Source organism: Ceratina calcarata, unplaced genomic scaffold (assembly GCF_001652005.2).
Source record: "Ceratina calcarata isolate Rehan_Ccalc_2016 unplaced genomic scaffold, ASM165200v1 scaffold643, whole genome shotgun sequence".
Taxonomy (NCBI): domain Eukaryota; kingdom Metazoa; phylum Arthropoda; class Insecta; order Hymenoptera; family Apidae; genus Ceratina; species Ceratina calcarata.
Window position 1 is genome coordinate 3,027 of NW_017177683.1, and position 5,189 is coordinate 8,215.

The window sequence follows — 5,189 nt, forward strand, 5'->3', positions numbered from 1 at the left end:
GTTTCCCGTAAACCGCGTTAGGGCCCGCGTACGTTCGCGATCCCTCTCCTCGTACACTATGAAGGTCGCACACGTGCGCGTCCCCCCTCGCTGCACATCCCGCGCGCCACCATATGCCCCCGCGGCCCCGCGCCTCCCTGAGCACTCCAGAGTTTAAACCCGCCTACCTATCCTACTTGAGTTCGAATTGCAGTAGGCTGTTCGTCCTCTGGGCTGCACCACACAATGCATAGCAATTTACGAACCTCTAGGACCACGAGAATTTGACGAAGCATCTTCTCGATGTCGGCTACCATTACAAACTGGTAGAACCGCCAATCGTCAAAATTGCAGTAATATCTCTTTGCAATTTCAGCCCGACGTGGAGGATGTCATTCAGCGAGCTTCCACCCGCTGATGCATTAAACAATGCGCTCGAAGCATTAAACATGACGCGTAACTTCGTCGTGACGCTTTCCTCTCGAACCAAGGCTCGATGCGGAATGTAGAATCGCGTAGAATCCGCCGACGAAAGTCAGGTCATATGATTCAACGACTCATACTCCTTTAAAAAATCGCCATACGATTCGAGAAGCGCGATATTGGTGTCCAACTTCCTTCTCAGCCGATTCAACGCGGAGAGCGCGATTCGTAACGAATCGCCTAGTGCATCTTCCGGGTTTGGCCGTTTAAACGGAAGTCGGACAACGAAACGACCGTCTTCGGTTCGTTTTACAGTCCTTTGATAGTGCTCTTCACACTCAGCCTCTTCCAGGGTCTTATGTGCGATAATCGGCACAGCTTCTACCTCTCAAAATTTACGAATCGCTGTATCTAACGACTCGAGTACGTTGCAATGCAACGAACTTAGAACTTTGGAGGGAGTGGCACCCTGGACTGATCCGGATAGTATCCATCCGAACACAGTTTCTTGCGTGATTGGGGAATTTTCATCAACACGACGTAATCCGCCAGTTAATATGCGCGCATATATATCCGCTCCTAGAAGAACGTCGATTCTGCTATTGACCGCGGGGTCTGGATCGGCCAAGTCAAGGTCCTTAAAAAGAGACTGTACATTGGCAAAGATCCTTGGTAGCTTCTAAAAGGTTATTTTCGGCACGATTAAGGCATTCACACGCAAAGACGGCGTTTTGTTTTTCTTATTACCGATGCCAACCTCGCCACTGTATTCTATGATCGCGGTTCGTCCGCCCCCCCAGTCCGGTTACCGTGGCTGGAGATTTCTTACGAACTAGGCGGAGCCCGTTTGCCAAATCCGAAGAAATAAAGGACATCTCGGAACCTTGGTCAAGGAGCGCCCGGGCTAATCAAGACTCGCCATTCGGTTCGTAAACACGAATATAGGCCGTCGCTAATAGCACTGGATTATTTCCATTGTTCTCGGTCGTCGTACCGCAGTGCGAAAACACTGTCTTACTGGTCGACGCCGATTGGGCTTTACGATGATGGATTAGCATTAGCATGCTCCTCCTTACCTCGTCGTGTATCGCGACGAGGCGTGTTTCGTCTGCCTGATGCTGCCTGCATCTTGCTCTCAAAATGCAAGAGCGTATGATGTGGTTCGCCACACGAGTCACACCTTACCTTGCTCGTGCAGGAGTCTTTCATATGATCCGCAGACAGGCATCGTAGGAAACCGTAATTCGCTTTTACCCAATTATATCGCCCTTTTACATCACGTTGCAGGAATTCCTTGCAGTCCCATAATCGGTGCTGCATCATGCATAATGAGCATTTTAATGATGATTCCCGTGCCCGTATATCAACGCTTGTTACATGGGATCGGACTTTCCTATTTTCGTATTTCGAGGAGGCCGGCCTGGCAAGAAGTGCACTAACCTTGTTCTCCAGGAAGCTCATCATCGTCCGGAATTCGGGGAACTTTCGAGCATTGTCGAAAATCTGTTCCCACTCCAGCATCAGTTCTTTGTCGAACTGGCTGGACACATGATAAACCATGAGTGGGCCCCAATCAGTAACCGAAACGCCCAGTTTCGAAAGTGCGTTTAAGGCTTGTTGCAAGCCCATGGTTACTTGCGTGATGCTTCCCAGATTATCGTGCTTAATTCGCTTAAAGTATAACACCTTTTCAAACCAAGAGGACAGAATCAGTCTCGGGATATTATAACGCTGCTCTAGCGTTTCCCATGCGATCGAGAAATTCTCGTTCGTCAATTCTAACGAGGAGACTGTACGCAAAGCGTCGCCTTCCAATGCAGCTTTCAAGTACTGCAAGCGTTGGGCATCCAATAATGTGCGATTATTAATGACCGCTAACGTGAAGAGATCACTGAAGAATGGCCATTCAGGATGATTACCGCTGAGGTTGCCGAGTAGTCGCAGCGGTTCTTCGAACAGCAATTCTGCCGCTGTTGCTTGGATGTCCTCCTTGACGATTGCTCTTATACCGAGTAACACCGTGGGCAGGATTTCCGAACAGCTCTCGTCCCTATGACAGCATATAGCCGCTTTCAACTGCCGATGAAATCGATCCACAGCTCCAGTTGCTTGTGGCTGATAGACTGTGGTTTCACATTCTGTGTGGATGGTGCTCCATGCCTAGAGCCCGTACGATTTGATTAAGCACGATTCAGACTGTCATCCTTAATCCGTCGTGATCCTCAACGGCACACCGTACCGGGCGATCCATGCTTCAAACAGCATGAACGCTACTGTCTCTGCGCTAGCGTCACGACGCCTCCGGCCACCTGATAAATCTGTCCACGACAGTTAGGCAGTACGTATATTCTCTTGACAACGGCAACGCGTAGTGGGAGTAACAAATTTCCCAACCGGCGTCGAAACGTGTCGAATTACCTTGGACGTCTGACACTCTAGACAAGCACTTGCCCATTCCCGACAGTCTTCCTTGATTGCAGGCCAAACGTATCTACTACAAATGAACTTGGCAGATGCTCGTACTCCCGGATGTGCCAAGTTGTGCAGACGATTGAAAACGTCACGCTGTTTCGTTACGAATGGTCAAGCTTGACTCTTGGAAATGTCACAGCAGATGTCCACGTCCGGTTCCATCATCCTGATCTTTCTCATTTAGAGTCCCATCGAGTTGACCAACTCTCAACTCATCGTCTATCTATTGTGATGAGACTAACGACTGGTAATCAAACAGTGTGACTACCTTTTCTAGTCGTGACAACACATCTGCAACATCATTTTCTTTACCTGACACATGTTGAATATCTGTAGAGTACTAGGCAATCAACTTAAGGTAATGAAACTCCATTGGCGTGCATTTATCCGGTTTCTGTTTGACAGCGTAAACCAACGGCTTACGGCTGTGTATATTGTAAACTGCCTTCCTTCGAGCACATGCTTGAAGTACTTGATGGCTAAGTGCACAGCACGTAACTCTCTGTCATATGTATTGTACTTCTTCTGCGCATTATTGAATTTACATAAGAAAAAGATCAGTGATTGCCAACCGTCATCCATTCTCTGCTCCAAAACTGCGCCCATGGCCGTGTCCGATGTGTCCACAGTGACGCTCAACTTCGCCTGAGCCGCTGGATGGGCTAAGTATGCCACATTTACCAATGCTTCTTTCGTCCTTCGGAATTCCGCTTCGGCTTCCTCACTCCAAACTACGGCTTCCTTCTTACTGGCACTTTTTAGGCACTCTACCAGCGGAGCTTGAATCTCGGCTGCTTCCGGGATGAATCTTCTGTAAAAATTCACCATCCTCAGGAACCTACTCAACTCTTCTTTGACTTCGGAAATTGCTTGATAACATCCACCTCCTCTGGTAAAGATATGATACCTTCGCTAGAAACCTTATAAACTAAGAATAGTACAGTAGGCTTACAAAATACAGATTTCGAGGTATTAATTACTACACCATAATTCGCGAGTCGCTTAAATACTACTCCGGGATGACGCAAATATTCGCTTTGGTCTTTGGACGCGATAATCAAATCGTTTACATAGGCAACAAAAATCAAGTCCATATTTCACTTCGTCTATAAACCAGGGCTCTCGTAATTCATCCCACGGGCGGAAAGTGGGGACGACGCGACCATGGTGGGGACCAACAGTTGGTGAGGGTATGCAGTGATTTTCACGGTAGCGCTGCGGAGAGCTTCGCGAACGCGCATGAGCACGCATGAGGGGAATAGTAGTGGGGATCGAAATACGGGCGAAAAACAGGGGAAGCGAGCCTCGTGGGATAAATTACGAGAGCCCTGCTATAAACCTCTGGAATGTTTGCGCGACGTTTCTCAAACCGAATGTCATAATATGGAAATTCAATTAATCCGAATGATGTTCCGATAGCTGTCTTCTCGATATCGTCCTCTGCAGCCGGAATCTGGTCGAGAGAATCTCTTCCTCTGAAGTTGCCTTTTGCTGGACCTCCATTATTTTTTCGCTTATCCTTTTAAAATCACGTCGGGGTCCCCAAATGTGGGGATCGAGTCTAATAAGATACGTGCTTCAGTCTTGAAGGCTTTATTCCGACTCTCTTTCCCTCCTGAAAGCCCTCTACGTTCGTACCATACACAAAGGGAAAATATCTTTAAACGCGTTCGTGCCTGATGGCACTAGAATACCCTATACCGGGAACTAGTGTTCCCTACAAAAGAAATGGGTACCTCTGACCATCTTCCCCTGGTATAAAAGATAAACAGAAATTGTCAAATAGCGGATAGTTCAGAATTACAACCTAAAGAGGAAAGTAAATTAGTTCGGAAGAAAGAGCGAAAAGAGATATACAGGGTGTCCCAGGACTAGTGGTACATATTTTAATGGGAGGTTCCTGAGGTGATTTTAAACAACTTTTTCCTTTGCGAAAAAGTTGTCCGAGGCGTGGTTATTGAGTTATTAATAAAAATCCCCGACCAATCAGAGCGCGAGTATACATGGCGGGCAGGAGCGCGGCAACCGCCTCGTGCGTTGCCGCGCCCGTATGTCGCGCTCACGACGAGAGTACAGGTTGGAACAAAAGTTTCATGCAAAAAGAAACTAAGAAATTGATGAACTATTACAGAAAACAAAGCAATTAGTCGTTAGTCACGTTCGCTCAATAAATGTAACATACTGAATGAAATAACTAACAACTTTATAAATTACACAGTATGTAAAGCATAAAAAATGGGAAAATAATGAGAGTTAGACTTACTTCTTGGTTGGTAGGTGCACCTGCTCCTAGGAGAACGTCAATGGGTCAATGG